Raw genomic sequence first — 18,142 nt, forward strand, 5'->3', positions numbered from 1 at the left:
AACTATGAGATTTTGTTATTGTTTTAACAATAAATATTGTTTATGATGTTTATAGTTTTCCCAGTATTGAACCCACCTTGTATTTCTGTTATGAATTCTATATAGTCATAACGTATAATCATTTTTACTTGTTGCTGCAGTATCTGCTAATTTTATTTTTAAATTTTCCATAAAAAATATGGGAATAGTTAACATTGGAGGAGTTATGGAAAGATGGGTTGATACATTGTAGATTGAGCTATGAATTAGTACTACCATAATGGAAAGTAATATTGAATTATATAATATCTGGGGTAACAGATTCCCAGGAACAAGGGGTAACAAAGACATCTTTGGCACATATTTTTCACATAAGACAGCAAGATAAGAGTATTAAGTAACTCAGTTTCAAGGTTTCAGCAATACAATAACCTACTAAGTCTTAGGGCCACATGCCCCATATTTGAGGCCAAATGATAAACTCAATCAGAGATGGAGAATCTGGAACCAAGGATTTTGGGCTAGTTCATCCCAAAGAATCTATGATTACTGGGTTGGAATGAGCCAGTAGACTTTAGCCAGGCTGTAATTTTCAAAGACAAAGTTTCTTCAGGTTACTTTGTAATAAGATGGTCAGTTTCTCTGAATCAATCCGAGACCCAGGTAAATAGAGTCAATCTTATACATTTTTGTCATTCATGTAGAAGAGCAATTCTAGCATATCAAGATAGTTATCAAGATACGTCTTACACTTAAAGCACTACATAAATGTTTAGCTATTATTTCTATTATTATATAGGTGATATAAAATATCTGAATTAAAATATGTATTTTTTTTCAGATTTGGAGTTGATATTAGAGGGATATTGGTCTCTAATTTTCTTTCTCTGATTTGTCTTTCCCTGGTTTAGAAATTAAGACAATATGTTTTTTATAAGAAGGAATTTGTAGGATCTTTTCTTTTTCTATTTTTGCAGTTTATATAATATTTGAATTAATTATTCCTTAAATCTTTGAAAGAATTAACTTATAAATTCATCTAGTCTTGTGGGGTTTTTGTAGGTCATTTAGAACTAGTTTGATTTCTTTTTCTGGGACTAGGTTGTTTAAATGTTCTGATTCTGTTATTGTGGTCATTTTATGTTTGTAGCTATTCATCATTTCATTTAAAATATCAACTTTGCTATCATGTAACTGGGGGAAATTATTTCCAATACTTTTTAAAAATTTGTTGTAATTTCTCATTTTCCACATTTGATACTAGCAACTTGATTTTCTCTCCCATTAAAGCGGTCCTTGAAAGCAGGGGCTGATGTTTGTTGGTTTTTTCTTTCTTCCTTTGTATCTTCAGTGCATAGCAAAATATCCTTAGTCCCTGGCATAGAATAGGTATTTAATAAATGTTTATGACTGACAAAATATAAAACATATATACAGAATAGATGGAAGCTGGGAGGACCTAGAAAGGCATGCTTTTTTTGTTTTTTAAAGTCAGAGCTAAAATTCCATCTATAAGGAACTCTCATTAAGCATGTTCCTTTCTCCTACCAATGCAGAGCAATACCTGATCTGTAATTCAGTTTTAGCAAGTTGCCTAGAGCACTGAGAGGTTAAGTGATTTAAGAATCATGCAATCAGTGTGGGATAGAGGCATCCAGAGGTCTTCTTGATCCAAAGTAAGCGCTCTCTCTCTCCACCAGGCCATATTTAACTAGTTTAACCCACAGGAAGCAGCAGGTTATTAAAGGATATTGGAAGGAAAATTAGACATTTTGAGCTCTTAATCATGAAGGACAACTATGCTCCCACACTAATCTCTTGGTGCCACTAAGAAAATCAGTCTACAATTTTATGCTCTTTATGAATTCTATATTTGTTTTGGTGGATGACTGCGGAAAATCAGTACTTTGAAAATTTTTAAGTCCCAGATATCTGCAAATGCAACGTATCTGAACAAGAAGTCCCCACGTAGGGCAAAGAGAATAGACCTTGGAATCAGAAGACCTCCATTTTTATCTAGCTGGATCACTTCAGCTCTTTCCAGAGGTGCACTGGAGACAGCTCAAACCAGTTTGCATGAGAGCAGATTGTTAAACATTTTCATCCTGAGCATTAGGATTTACACCTCTGAAATCTGCAAATGTTACTACTAGATTTGTCGATTTGTTTGCTTAAATTTAGGGAAAAGATGGAGGGGAAACAGAAAGAAAGCAGATTAAATTTAAAAGCCAGTCATGGTACTTTTTTTCCCCTTTTCTGGAGAGCCAGTCGTTACATATAAACAGCATAACCCTGGCTCTCTGTGATAGAGTTCTCTCAATTTAAGTAGTGACAGCACCAAAGATGATCAAACAACACAATGTATTTTTTGAGAGCTTGCTCAACACGTAGCTAGATGCCTAAAAATTATTGTGGTCGAAATTAGTCTAGGAAGATTCCAAGGTTTCTTGTCTTTAAAAAAAGAAAAGAAAAAAAAGTCACTTTTCCAAGGAAAGGCAGCGTCCTCCTTATTATCTAGGGTTCTCTGCACTTCATGAATGAGTGATCCCGAAAAACCTGCGTCTGGGGGATAAAGCGCAAAACGCCTGCTTTTTGTGTTTAGTCAATATTATACTTTTCGGCCTAGAGAAGTCAACTCGTGACGAACCCAGACTGCAGACCGTGAGAGAAAAGAAAGAGGTCGGCTCCGCCATCCGGTCTCCAACAACTCCCTCTTCCCTTTCCCTGGAAAGCGTTCCCCGCCCCTCGGATGCCTTCCTTCTGTAACCAGAACGTGCTTCCTTTCCCAGAGACGCGACTGCCGGCTTCCTACCACGTGACGGCGACGGCGACTGGCTAACGAGGCTGGGGGGCCTCCTCTCCTCCCTCCCAGCCGGCTCCGCAGCGCCGCGCATGCGCCTGGAGAGCGGCGCCGAGGAAGCCCCTCCTGCTATCTCTCGAGGAGTCAAAATGGCGGCCAGGGGAACCCGAAGTGGTCGCCGATCCCGAGCCTGTGTGTGACAGGACCGGAGAGGGCGGCGGCGGCGGGAGGAGGATGGCCGGGAGTGCCGGCGCCGGGGCGGACGGTGGTGCTGGGGGAGGCGGCGGCGGCGGCGGCGGGGGCGACGGCAACGGGAGCAGAGGCAGCGGCAGCGGCGGGAGGAGCTTGCGGGGTAAGGGTCCTCTCTTGGTCGACCTGAGATGGAGAGCGGGGCCGGGGTGGGCGATGGGCGCCTCGGACGTCCGGGGAACAGCAGGACCCGGGGAAGGGGAGTGAGGCTGGGAGCCAGAGCGGAGGAGGCGGCGGCGCGGTCCGTCCGTGCCCTTACCCGGCTCCGTACGGTCGGGGTCCGGGGCTCGAGCTGAGGGGGTGGAGAGATTCGTGGTTCTCGCTGGCGGCCGTGCAGCCCTTGGAGCTCGGCAGAGCGGGCCGGACTGGAGGAAGGAAGAGTGGAGGAGACAGAGGGGGACCCTGAACGAGCGCGAAGTCCGGTCCACTAAAAAGAGTGCGAGTGACCCCGAGAGGTTTCTTTGATCTTCCTGATAAAGGTGGTCCTTTTGGGACACTTGAAGGGGGCGGGAGAAGGGTAGAAGGGTAGAAGTTGAATCGAACGTCCCCTGGGCGGGGGGGGGGGGGGCCCAGCTGGAGTTGGGCTTTGACAGGTGGGAGAGGGAGGAAAGAGGAGGAGTCTAGGTGAAGGTTTGAGGGCACCTAGGTAGCAATTGGGGTCCGTGTTATGTTCCAGTCTTTAATCATATAGGCAGCCCTGTGATCCCAGGCTCATTCTAGTAGTGAATGAGAACTTTCCCACCATCCCTGGAAGAGCCCTGAAGGCTGCTGGTGCGTCTCCTTTTAACACTGTCATAGCATGCCTTCGGGTTATCAGCATCCAGGCATTAAATATACCGTGGTGATAGGTGCTGTTAGGCCTAATTTACAAAGGGAGATCTCGATAATCTATGGCTGAACACTCATATCCGTGCTGAGAATGTTAATGTCATTAGAATTTGCCCATTTCCCCTGGTCTTTGACATTTTCAGTTAACTGAATCATGATCTTTTGTTTCTAAAAACCAACTATGTATTTTAATTTGATGGAATTACTCTCCTCCCTTCTCCCAACTGGGAGAAAAGCTTTCCAAAACTTAAAGACTATATGAAAGGTATATGAGATTTTAGAATTGGTTGAGACTTTTAATAGTCCATTCCTCTCATTTTACAGATGAGCAAACCAAGTTCTCCAAAGGTTGTGACTTGCCCAGGGTCACACAGCTAGTGACAGCTAGGTAGTGGATCCAGATTTAATTTCCAGTTAAGTGTTTAGTGTGTTTGGTTTTTTTTTCCATTCTGCTCCATTACCTTTGTGTTAAAATGTTACTTTTGCTTACTTTTTTTTTTAACAATGATTTTATGTAGATAAGTAGAAAACTTGAAAATGGGGCAGTCTTTACTTTTTTAAATTCAGAAGTTCACCTTGTGGCCAAAAGTGACCAAGTAACTAATACTATATATATATCCTCTAACTTTAGTCTTATTTCTTCACCTAACTTTTCTAAAAACTAAATTAATTTTCATAGCTTCATAAGTATAGTCGGATATTGTTTATAGAATGTATATATGTGCATATATAGTATACATATATATAAAAAACAGTTAACCTATGATTTTCGTGAGTCCATATAGCCCCTAGTATTATTTACTACTTGAAGGTAAATCTGTTATAAGTTGATTTTCCTCCAGGTTTTTTAGAGTGTACCTCTTCATAGTCTTAGAGAAGAATTAGTTCATCATTGTAAATATTGACACAAATCACAAACCTCACTATTCCTTAAAAGATGATCTTTGTGACTTGCTTTTGTCGGAAGATTTAGTTACCTAGTCTCCAGTTTTCTGGTAATAGGTTTCATTGAATTTACCTAGGTAGGCCACTGGAAGGTGCACAGTATCTGTTTGCTAGGCTTGTACTTAAAGCCTTTCCAATTTGGTAGCACTTGATAGAACTTGTATGGCACTGGTACAGGCTTTGAGAAGCCAATATCAGTTCCATTCCACAGTGATTTCTTTAGGACCACAGGGGAAGTTAAAATGCCATCAGATCATTTTAAGATATACCTATTACTCTTAGCTTTCACTGACTAGCTTCATATATATTTTGTGCTGAGTCATAGTAAGTTTCTCTTATAGAAGCATAGCTTGTATAGTACCAGTCACAGATTGCCTTACAGAAATAAATTAGCGCAAGATAAGACTGACTTATTTAATATTGCTTCTTTGTTTTTGGGAGCTTTTAGTCATTGTAGCAAGTGTTGAGTGCATCCTTTGGGTTCAACAGCATACTAAGTGCTGTGGCACTTATGGAATGTCCAAGTTTTGATACAAATCTTCTCAGGAGCTTCCTGTCTTATTTGGGGAAGTATATTTTAATGTGGCATGTTCCCATTGATATAAGTACTTCATGTTTTTAGATCATAACAATCCTTGAATACCTTAATGAGTTCATCACCTGATGAGAAATAGAAGATTTGGAGCAGTTAGATAGCACAGTGGATAAAGCACCAGGCCTTTAGGCAGAGGGACCTGCATTCAAATCTGGTCTCAAATAGCTAGCTGTGTGACCTGGAACAAGTCATTTAACCCCATTTGCCTAGCCCTTGCTACTCTTCTGTCTTAGAAAGGTTACTGATAAGGAAGATAGGGATTTAAAAAGAAAAAAAAAGAAATAGAAGGGAGCAAAAAGAGGTGTACAGGCCGGTTAGCCTATAAGACTAATCTGTGCTTAAAGTAATGAGAACCTGGACTAAAATGGTAGCAGTAAGAATGAAAAGAGAAGAAAAAGAAACTTAAAAAAAATGAACTGAAGCAACTTTTTTAAAAAATTCCCTAATAAACATATACGTCTGTAATTCTTTTTCATGTAGGACCTTTTGTTCAGTCCTTTCAGTCATATCTAACTCTTTTTTTGTGACTTCCTTTGGAGTTTTCTTAGCAAAGATACTGGAGTGGTTTGCCATTTCCTTCTTGAGCTCATTTTGCAGAGGGAAACTGAGGTAAATAGGTTTAAATGACTTGCCCAAGGTCATAGAGCTAGTAAGGGCCTGAGGCCAGTTAAACTCAGGTCTTCCTGACTCCAGGCCTGATTCACTATCTACTGGGCCACCTAGCTGCCCCCATAAGCAAGTCACTTAACCTTTCTGGGCCTCAGTTTTTCTTTATGTAGAAAAAGTAGGTTGAGCTAGCTAGCTTCTGAGATCCCTTTCAATGCCATATCTATGATCCTATGATACTATTTCTGTTTTTGTTATAGTACCTTTGTTTTTTTTTTAAGCTTGTAAAGTTTGTCCCTACTATTTTGAGCCTTGCTTTTTTCCCCCCACTTAGCATTATTCTTTGTGCTGTTTTTCACTTTTATATGTGGCTCAGATACTTATTAGCAGCATAATTCTTTTGTTAATTTAAACTTTCCCTGCTGTTGATCATTTGAATTGCTTACAATTGTTATAAATAATCTGAGAGGGAGCACAGCAAAGTGCATAGAGGGCAGATTCCAGTCAGGATGACCTGGATTCAAAACCCATCTCTGATAATAATTGGCTGAGAGATTCTAGGCTAGTTACACTTTCAGTGCTCCAGGCAGCTAGGACTCCAAAGAGCAGAATAGGGCTGATCTGAACTGCTGGAGAAAAGATCCTTGCTTGGGTGTCCCATGTGCCAGTAAAATCACAGGGCTCGACAAAATAAAATGATTGTGGAATTCTCTCTACAAGTTACTTTTTCTCAGAGTTGTTTCCCAGGGGTTAATTCTCAAAAGCAGAATTATTTATTCTGTTTAAGAACATGAACAGTTACATAGCTTATGCTCTCTGTTTCTCTCTCTCTCTCTCTCTCTCTCTCTTGCATTTCTTAACTCAGATCACTCTATAGTAATGTATCCAAATTCTTTATTGTGGCCCACAGACGTTATATACTCATAAACTGTGTTTGCACACATTTATTTGATTTTAGGAGTACAACTTTCAGTTAAACTTTTTTCATTCATTTTAACATTGAAACGAAATACAAAACTATATTAAACAGGGGCTTTTTTGCCTTTTGTGTGTGTAGGTGAGAGTGTGTGTGTTGTGTTCATTGGTAGAGGGAGCTTCTGGTAAAGAATCAAAGAACCCCTTTGCCCAGTGTATTTCAACAACTTCTGTAATTTATGGTCTTGGAGCACCCAAAGGTTAAGTACACTGCCCAGACTTTGCCAGGGCTTCTCGACTCCAAAACCTTGTTCTCTTTGTCCACTATAATCATACTACTCCTCTCAAGAAGTTATATTTAACATAAATGTAAAATTGAAGCTAATCAGTATCATTGTTCCTTTTCATGCACTAACTTTTCTATTTATGGAATTAGAGGTGTGACTAAAGGCTATAAAATGGGCAGACAAAAACTGATTTCTTTGATTTTTGTTGTCAAAATGATTTCTTGCTGACAGTAATTTGAAAAGCAATTACATATGAAGTCTTTACAGCAAAAGGAAGCCTACTTCCTAGCTGTGTGTCTATATAAGTCACTTGACCCCCAATTGCTTAGACTCTTTTTTGCCTTGAATCAGTATTGATTCTAAGTCAGAAAATAAGAATCTTTTAAAAACAAACCAGCAACAAAAGGAAACTTTCCAATATATAGGATAAAGAAAGACACATAGAATTATGGTCAGCATTGGTGGAAAGATAGACTTGGATACAAGTAGAGTTTCCAAAATAACAAATATTTGAAATGCAAAAAAAAAAAAAGTAATGTTGAGAACTTAACTTAAAGAAATTTATGATTGTAAAAGTTGATTTATTTTCAAATTCTAAATTTTTGTTTTTAAATGTTGAGAAAGATTTACTTTTTTGAAACCCACAGTTGAGCCAGGAGCAGGGAACTACACATAGACAGTAGACAGGAAACACAGACCCCCAAATCTTGCTAAGATTTATTGGATGGGGGGGAGGGGGCAGGTGGGTGGCTTAGTGTATTGAGAGCCAGGCCTAGAGATGGAAGGTCCTAAGTTTAAATCTGGCCTCAGATACTTTCTAGCTGTGTGACCCTGAGCAAGTCACTTAACTCCCATTGCCTAGCCCTTATTGCTCTTCTGCCTTAGAACCAATACATAGTATCCATTCTAAGACAGAAGGTAAGGGTTTAAAAAAAAAAAGATTTATTGAATCACAGAGTCACTTCATTGTTGTTAGTGGGGATGGAAATCCTATGCAGATCTCTGGACTGGGGAGAGAGATCTCAAGAGATAACACAATATTTGGGCTACCTACTGCTAACAATTGCTAATGTACTGTTACCCTGAAGTCCCCCAGCAGGGGGCTCCAGAGTCCTTTGGAGTTGTAGCCAATTGGAGGTGAGAAGCTCCATGCTTTATGTACCACCTTATAGAAGCATAGGTTTTGAGGTGGCAGGGTCCTTTTCATCTAGCCATCTCATTTTAAAGATGACAATACTAGGCCCCAAAGAGGTTAAGCCCAAATTTAATAATTAAGTTAGCATGAGTTCTCAAGATCTTTCACTGAAAGGACAGCTGTAACTCAGTCCTCTGCCAAGTGCATGTTGTTCCTTGAGCTCCATGACCCAGGCCAAATCTTCTTTCATTATGTCCTCCCACTAGGGCAGACTTCCTGTTGTATTACTTCATGAAAAATAGCTCTCTACTGAAAAATATGAAGAAATTCCTACAGGAGCTCAAGCGTTTTTTTTGTTTTTTTGTTTTTTATTTTTAAATTATAGTTCCATTATACTACAGTTCCTATTGCAGGGCAGAACCCCAGACAAGTTCGCTAACCCAGTGATTCTTTACCTTTAGAAGAGCAAAATGCTGGGGTTAATTATTCCAACTCTTATCTAGATCGGAAGTTCTTAACTTTTTTTGTGTCATGGATCACCTTTAGTGAAACAGACTTTATCAGAATATTTTTGAATGTATAAAGTAAAATACAAAGGAAACCAATTACACTGAAATACAATTATCAAAAAAAAATTTTAAAGCTCCCACAAATTCATATATCCCAGTTTAAGAATCTTTGATTTAGATTAAGAGGTGCTATAATAGATTTCAAGGAATTAGTGAATTTTTTAAGTTGTCAAAGGGGCACATGTCACATATTAATTGATCATGAGTAGTCATGGCCAGGCCATCCAAAAATTAATATATCAGAACAAGGGTACTTCACATCATTTTAACTTAAAATCTAGAACAGAGGTTCACAACAATTTATGTGATAGAACACTTAGAAGAATTCAGAATGATTAGTAACCACTTCCAGTAATTCATATAAAGACTTGTACCCCTGGTTATTATGGCTTCTACTTATATCCTAGTCCCAGACTTGGGGCTAACAGGAATTTTATGGATTTTTACTTTTGACCTAGGCTGAATACCTTCAAAATCCCCTGTTACTTTAGTGTAAACCTTTGAAAATCTTCCACTTTGTTGCAGAGGGTCCAAGAGGGTGAAACATTGTGAAATATTTAGCCTCAATGTAACCTACCTTTCTCCTTTCCCTTCCTGAGTACTGGGGATCAGCTGGCTAATGTTGCATAATGTAGCAGTTGAGTGGTACTTGGGATAGTTCCATTCCACATGTTACATAGACTAGATATATGCAGTGTCCAACCAGTGCTCCTAGCTGGCACTTAAGCCAGGGTTCCCTCCTTTAGGATATGTTTGGTATAGGGGAGGTTGGTACTTCTGCTCCCAAGCTTACTTGTACTTTATATTTGTGCTATCTATATTTCTGTTTTTTTGTCTTCCCTTTTAGGATGTAAGCTCCTTGCAAATTGAGTTATTTTTTCCTATATACTTAGCCCTTGTAATCCCAAAGCCTCACACAGTTCCTAGCACACAGTAGGTGCATGGTAAATACTTTTTTGATTGCTCTATAGACCATTGATTGTGCATAAAATCCAGTCCAACAGCCCCATCACCCAGCAACTCTACTAGCACCAGTTAGTTGACAAATAGGAAAAACTTTCATTTAAGGAAAAGATGAAATTCATGAGATGTGATTATGTGGTTAAGAATCTTTATGGATCTGTTCAAGGTGCCATTTGTGCTATAGTGAGGAGCCCCTTTTATCCCTGATCCTCACCTCCTCCAAAAGACCTGAAAGCTATTCCTTGTACTTATAGGTATTAGCTGCAGTTTATCCTCTGATTTTTTTCATCCTGTCAGCAAGTTTTGATATTTTGTTGTAACAGGTCATTGTGGAAATGACTACATCCAAAATGGCCATTCAGTTTAACCCAGCAAATATGTATTAAACACTTAGGTAGGGGGCATCTGGGTGACTTAGTGGATTGAGGGCCAGGCCTAGAGAGAGGAGGTCCTGAGTTTAAATTAGGCCTCAGATGCTTCCTAGCTGTGTGACCCTGGGCAAGTCACTAAATCCTCATTGCCTAGCCCTCACTACTCTTCTGCCTTGGAAACAATACACAGTATTGCTTCTATAAGAAAAGGTAAGGGTTTAAAAAAATATGTGCCATGTACTGTGCTGGGTACAAGGGATACAAAGATAAAAATGAAATTGTCTTCTCTATTAAGAAACTTACATTCTACTTGACTTTCTTGTCCTTCTATGTGCACTCGCTCCATGTTTACAGGTCTCACAGACTGAATGTTGTAGAAAAGAACTGTGTGTGTATATAAAAAGCATCAGTATTCAGACATAGCCTCATTTGAATTGTGGAGACACTATTTTAAAGGTGTACAGTATCCTATCAGTACTAGAACCAGTCATGAGAAGTTAGAATATCTTTACCTGTAGTCACTCTAATGTCAAGTTGCCTAAGCATTTACTAGGAAGTTCAAACTTTTTTACTGTTTATATTACATTTCACAATATGTGAACAGATAGACTAACAAATCCTCAATTTGGGCTGCTGGAGAATCAATTAGTCAATTCTATAGTCTATAAACTTTGTAGCCCCTAAAAGACAAGAAGATTCATCAGTATTATATTCAGGTCCTGTATACAGGTCCAACTATCTGCCCTCCAGATGACAAGAAAACTTTATAGAAGGAAAGGTCAGTGCTTGTTGGGTATCTTATCATCATTGATTATAAACCTTAATAGGCAGTGCTCCATTTTTGACATGACTTCCTGAATGTGGAATGTGGGGGGAATTTGTTCCAAGTTTCACATAGCCATTTGAGACATTTGGTGTCCATGAATTCCAGAATGTCCAGCTTTATGTAGTAAGTGCTTGTCCCAGGGCTCTATAGGCTTGTTTGAACCCTCACTAACTTCTATCCCTGGGTGGCTTTAACTCCCTGTTTGGGGGGTTATAATGCTGTCTTGGTGGCAGTTAAAATGATCGGTTTTATGATTCCACAATTCTTGATCTTCTCTCTCATCACGGCTCAGTGGCATATTGGGTAAAATGTTGAATATTGGAGTTGATAAGACCTGAATTTTAATCTTGCCTCAAATTGATTGGCTATATGATTTAAGATACTTAACCTCTATATGACTCAGTTATTTCATCTATATTAAGTGATGGACTTGACAACCTCTTAAGCTCTTTTCTAGCTTAAAATCTGTGAATTTATGACTACCAGTTAGATTTCCATTTCTCAAATTTTTGGACTGAACTATTGCCTGTGGGCAGACAGAATGAGAACTATTCTCTCCTACCACTGCCTCATATATAGCCTCCTCAGGTGAGGAGACCTCTAACTGCACAAGAACCTTGTGTCTTCTTCCAACTCCTGCTGGGCACAACATGTGCCCTGAAAAAAGGCTATAAATGACCAAAGTGTCTTACATCTGCTCCAAAAGACTCCTCCCTCTTCAGAGTATTTGCCACATCCTGCTGCCACCTCATTGCCAGTTTGCCCAGGCTTAACTGTGTGAGCATCTTGTGTCTTCCATCTCCTTGGTGCAGCATGTACCATGAAGAAAGACTGCAAGGGGCTGGACTGGACATCTTTCATCTACAAAGCAGCAACTTCTCTCTGTGCCAAGACAAAACAACCATCTCTTGTTGCCAGCCTAGTCTCCCAGTTGGGATGTAGTGAACCTCCAATGCAAAGAGAAGCAACCTACTCTTTGATTTAGGTCTTTGCACTTGTCCTTTTAGGGAAAAGGATGAGGAAAGTTGGTGAAGAATGGGACTTCTTTCTCCTGGTGTGCACGTTCAACTTCCATTTCCAGCTGTGCCCTTTTCCTACCTATTCTCCAGCCTCTGAACGGAAGTGCAGTTGTGTAAAAAGGCTTCCTATCTGACCATGTTCCTCTTATTTTATGCTTGCCTTCAGTGTGATCTTAAGTCTCCATTGGGAAGAAGAGTGGCACTCTTAACTCTGTGATGAACTTTTTCATGACTGGTAATTTCATGACCTTTACATCCCTATGATTCTGAATTCCTGTGGATTGTCATTCAAACACCATTCCCCCTCATTCCTGTCCCCTCAACCCTCTACATTAAACTCTACCCAGTATTTCCACTGTGTTCTCTGGCATGCATGTTCTATAGGTAGCAAATTTCCCTTCATCTTAAATTTTTTCCTTTCCCACTCCTATCTGCTAGCACTTGCAGAAACCTGACTTTTCTCAAATGACAGTCTCCCTTTACCACCCTTTCTAGTACTGCACCATCATTCATTCTCCTTGTCTCACTGGTTGAGGTGGAGGAGTTGGAATATTTATTCCTTGCTCCCTGTGGCCCCTTCCAGGTTCTCTCCCTGCTTCAGTCACTCAGAAATTTCTCTTCCTTTGAGGTTCATGCTATTTTTATCAACCATCAAATCCAAATTCTGTAGACAAGTTCTGTTCTCTGTAGATCTCCAAAGTTACTCCCTTTCCTTCCTCAGTGAGTATGGTACCTGGCTCACAATTTTTCTCTTCTCCCTAACTCCTTCCCTCATTCTAGGAGACTTAAACCTACATATTTACTCTTCTTCAAACACCCTAACCAACACTCAGTTCTTTAACCTACTCATTTCCCAAGAGTTAATCTTCCATTCTACTTCAGCCATACACAGAGATGGTCAAGGGTATGAACACAGATAGAAAAAAAAATCACGAACCATTCTGACTAGGTCCATTCCAAATTTATCTTATACAACCTTAACTAAGCTCTCATTGCTACTAAGCAGTTTTTTTTAAACCTTTCTGACTTTGATTGATACAAGGTATCAGTTCCAAGTGCTAGGCAATAGGGTTAAGCAATTTGCCCAGGGTCTCCCAGCTAGGAAATGTCTGAGGTCACATATGAACCCAGGACCTCCTGTCTCCAGGCCTGGCTTTCTACCCAGTGAACCACCTAACTGGTCTGCTACTAGGCAATCTTACTATCCCTCCCTCATCAACTCACCCATTCTCCACAAGGGCTCTTCCAAACCTTTTATCTGTCCTCAAATGTCCCATGGGTCTCCTCCATCCTACTCCCCCTACTCTCTCAGCTAAGAACTCTGTCTTATGTTTTACAGAAAAAAATTGGGACTATTCACCCTCAGTTTTCTCTTTTCCACTCTTCCTTATCTTCTTTCACTCAGGTGCCTTCTGCCACCCTCTCCTCCTTTACTTCTCACATGATAAGATAGCTTTATTCCTTTCCAAGGCTAACCCTTCTACTTGTTCAAGTGATCCTGTTCCATTTCTATCAGAGACAACTCTTAAACTCCCTGTAATCCTACTCTTTCACTTATTTTCAGTCCTCTACTGGCTCATTTTCTGTTGCCTAAAAACATGCCCATATCTTCTCCCCTATCCTCCAAAAACTTTCATTTGACCCTTTTGTCCCCGCTAACTATTATGCTATATTTCTATTGCCTTTTATAAATAAAAATCCTCAAAAGGGCCATATAATAGGTGCCTCCAATTTCCTCCCTCTGTTACAATTCAGCTTTTGACTTTATCATTTCACTGAAACTGTTCTCTTCAGAGTTATTAATATTAGTTGCCAAATCCAGTAGTCTTTTCTCAGTCTTCATTTTTCTTGTCCTCTCTGCAGCCTTTGATACTGTTGATCACTCCTCTTCAATGCTCCCTTCTCTCTAGGTTTTGAGACCTATTCTCTTGGTTTTTCTCCTACCTTTCTGGTACCTTTCTGCCTCCCCTTTTTTTGTTTCATTTGCTGTGTCTTCTTCCAGATCAAATCTGCTAACCATAGGTGTTCTCAGGGTTCAGTCTTGGGCCCTCTTTTCTCCCTCTATACTACTTGGTGATCTCATCAGCTCCTTTTTTACCCCCATTGCTTTTGCATGGTGCCTAGCACATAGTACGTGCTTAATACATGTTCATCTCTAAGATCAATATTGGTCATTACACTTTTGAAGTCCAATGATCTCTTAATAATTGCTTTCATATATAGTTTCATAGTGGTTTATGTTGTACTTAGTTAACTGCATCAATACATATCTTATGTTTCTGTGACTTATTCATCCTTTCTTACAGAACAGTATACTTAATAACATTTATACGGTGCAGGTTATTCATCCATTTTCCATTTTATGGCAATTGCTACTATTAATATTTTGAAAATGTGGGACCTTTTTGGAATCTTTGACTTTCATTAACTGTTCAAGAGAAAGATTTCTGGGTCAGAGAGTAAGAACATCTTAGTGACTTTTCTTATGTAATTATAAATTGTTTTCTAGAATGGCTAGGCATATCACAGAGCAGCTTACTAGAATCTCTCTAACTATAGCAACTCTTAATTAATTGACCATTTCTATCTTTTATTCTCTTTAACACTTGAAACGTATGAGGTTAAAACATAGCTTTTAATGTGCAGAATGTAAATTAAAGCAGTTTCGAGGTCCTTCCTCACACTATGAGATTGGAAAAGTTGACACTAAAAAAGGAAAATAACATGTTGGAGAGGCTGTGGTAAGATAAGCACTTAAATGAACTGTATTGGAGTGATCTGGAAAGCACTTCATAATTATGCAAAAAGTTAATAAGCAAAAAGCAGTGCACACTTATACCCAGTGATACCTCTATTAGGTCTCTACTCTAAAGAGCTCAAAGAACCAAGAAAAGGACCCATGCATATAAAAATATTTATAGCAGCTTCTTTTATTGTGATAGGGATCTTGTCAGTTGGGGAATGGCCGAACAAATTATGATATATTAATGTAATGGAATACTGTTGTGCTATAAAAAATTACAAAAAGGATGGTTTCAGAAACCTGAGAAGACTTGTATGAACTTATGCAGAGTGAAATGAGTAGAACCAAGAGAACAATTAGTACCATGACAACAACATTGTGAAGACAAAACACTATGACAACATTGTGAAGACAAAAAACTTTGAAAGGTTTATGAGCTCTGATTAATGAGGTGTCCAGCCATGATTCCTGCAGACAGATACGAAGCATTCTATCTATTTCCTGACAGAAGTGCTAGAGTGGGGTGAGATGAGACATACATTGTGCAAATTTATTTTACTTGATCATTCATTTTTGTTACAAGTGTTTTTCTTTATTTTTTCAGTAGAGGAGTAGGAAGATTGTTTTTTAAAATACTTCAGTCAATTCATCAATCAATTAATTAATTAGAGTATTTTTCCATGCTTACATGATTCATGTTCTTTTCCTCCCCTCCTCCCTCTTCCCTCCCAGAGACAAGGAGCAATTCCACTGAGTTTTACATGTATCATTGGTCAACACCTATTTCCATATTATTAATATTTGCAATAGAGTGATCATTTAAAGTCAATATTCCCAATCATATCCCCATCGAACCATGTGATCAATCATATGTTTTTCTTCTGCATTTCTACTCCCATGGTTCTTCCTCTGAACGTGGGTAGCGCTCTTTCTCATAAGTCCCTCAGAATTGTCCTGGGTCATTGCATTGCTGCTAGTACAGAAGTCCCTTATATTTTAATTGTGCCACAGTATATCAGTCTCTGTGTACAGTGTTCTCCTGGTTCTGCTCCTTTTGCTCTGCATCAATTCCTGGAGGTCTTTCCAGTTCACATGGAATTAGGAGGAAGATTCTTAATTGAAAAAATAAAATTTTATTTTAAAACGTAAAACTTGCTTTTCTCTCAGTGTTTAGAATAGCCTTGAATATTATTGTTAATGGGTGGTTGCCCTTTTGAAAACTTTGTATCTTTTGAGCTGTTGGAGAATGTTCTTGGCCATGTTTATATTTGTTTCAATACTTGGCCATTTGTTTCAATATCCTACAGTATCTTGGGCACCAGACACTTAAAGAAATATTTAATGCAGAGATTCTTCACATCCCTTCATTTCTTTACTGGTTCATGCAGAAGCTTTTAAATTTTATGTAATCAAAATGGACTATTTTGTCTTTTATGATTAATTGTCTTTTTTTGAAGAACATTTTCTCCAGTCAATAATGGTGAAAATTACCTCTTCCCATCCCCTAATTTTTTTCTGGATGAGATTGTTTTTATTTAGGTCATTTATCCATTTAGAAGTTATTGTAGAATATTGAATAAAGTGCAAATCTAAAACCAATTTCTGCCAAACTTCAATATAGTTTTCCCAGAGATTGTTACATAAGGAGTCTTTTCCCAGTAGCTTGTATTCTTGAATTTATCAAATTCTAGGCCGCTGTTTTGCATTACTTCTGCATTGCACTTCTCTTGTCTGTTATATTGATTTACTTTTCTTTTTGTTTTTAACTAGTACCAAACAGGTTCAATGGCTATTGCTTTTTTAATGTAATTTGGTATCAGATCATGTTATTCATCTCCACCCTTTTATTCCTGCATTTTTTCTTTCATTATTTCTCTTGCAGTTCTAGACTAAGCCTTACTCTTGTCATTAGCCCCTTTGGCAGTGTAGTGAAGCCTATGGACCTTCTTAGAATGATGTATAAGTTCATAGTTGGAAGAAATGCTAAATTTCAATTAGAGGTTAATGAAAATAAAGATGTAATTTGTTTTTTGCTTTTTTTGTTTTTTAAGTAAACCGTAAATCTTAGAATTGATAACGAATATTGGTTCCAAGGTCTATGCCAGTGATGGGCAAAACTATGGCCCGAGGGCCAGATTCTCCCCCCTGAAAGGCTGGGGACATTGTTCCTAATCTGATAAATACAATGAGTAGGATACAGTACAATGAAACTTTGAAAGAGTTGCCTTAGAAACAGACTGACAGATGAGCATTTCCTTTCCTTTGGCCCCCTCTTTAAAAAGTTTGCCCATCACTGGGCTAGGCAATTTGGGGTAAGTGACTTAATCAGAGTCACACAGCTAGGAATAAAGGTGTAATATGTTTTTCCTATCTAAATTCATACATACCCTGAAATATGGACCTCCTTGGACCTCTTTGGTGGGGTCTCAGTGGACGACAGATTATGAACCTCCATCTGAGATCTTTTTGTTCTTCCATATGAATTTTGGCACTATTTTAGTGTAACACGAAATCTATAAATTAATTTAGATAGTGTAGAATAGTGTTGTGTTGAGACAGATAACTAAATTTGCTTGGTAACTACTTACATTTAAATTAATTTCTGGAGGCAGCTATATGGCTTCATGGATAGAGAACCTAGAAATGGGAGAACCTGGGTTCAAATTTGACCTCAGACACTTCCTAGCTATGTAACCCTGGGCAAGTCACTTAATGCCCCTTGCCCATTTCTTAACATTCTTTTGCCTTGGAACCAATACACAGTATTGATTCAAAGACAAAAAAGTAAGGGTTTTTTAAAAATTAATTTCAGTACCTAAAGCGGTGATGGCAAACCCTTGTAAAAGTGAAAATTGGGAAAAGCCATCTAGAAGTGTATATATTTCTATGGACATGGGAAATGTATCAAAACTACATTTCCCGTGATCCAACTGGTTTCTGTTTCCGGGTCTTTGGGCCGAGCAGGGAAGAGCTTAAATCTCCTGGGTTAGGAGGGAGTGGTCTCTTTGCGAATAGGCTCTTGGCCAGGAAACAGGAGACAGTAATGGAGGCGGCAGTTTTGAATGCTTACAAGCACGTGGTCTAATGATTTTATCTATCAGCATGGCTTTAATTAAATTACTAATTTATATATTTATACCAGCCTTTATCATTTTTCATATTAATACCTTTTAGAGACTGAGTGCCCCCCACCAAATGCCACCCCCCCCCCAGTCCTGGGTATGCCCCCTCCCCCTTACTTCACACAGAGGAGGAAGAAAGCACTCCCACTGGGTAGAGGGGTGGGTGATATGAGAAATGTCCTCAGCTAGT

The 18,142-nt window shown here is 39.0% G+C and overlaps 1 protein-coding gene across 1 annotated transcript in view; it reads left to right on the plus strand.

The window, feature by feature from the left end:
• Positions 1-3,095: 3,095 nt before the first annotated feature.
• The window catches only part of BTBD7 (BTB domain containing 7), a 104,864-nt gene continuing 89,817 nt past the window's right edge, over positions 3,096-18,142 (plus strand). Inside the window, exon 1 of the mRNA XM_044665034.1 lies at positions 3,096-3,131. The gene's annotated coding sequence lies outside the window, so the exon portion shown is untranslated. The remainder of the gene's footprint in view (positions 3,132-18,142) is intronic.

Source organism: Gracilinanus agilis, chromosome 2, assembly GCF_016433145.1.
Source record: "Gracilinanus agilis isolate LMUSP501 chromosome 2, AgileGrace, whole genome shotgun sequence".
Classification (NCBI taxonomy): Eukaryota; Metazoa; Chordata; class Mammalia; order Didelphimorphia; family Didelphidae; genus Gracilinanus; species Gracilinanus agilis.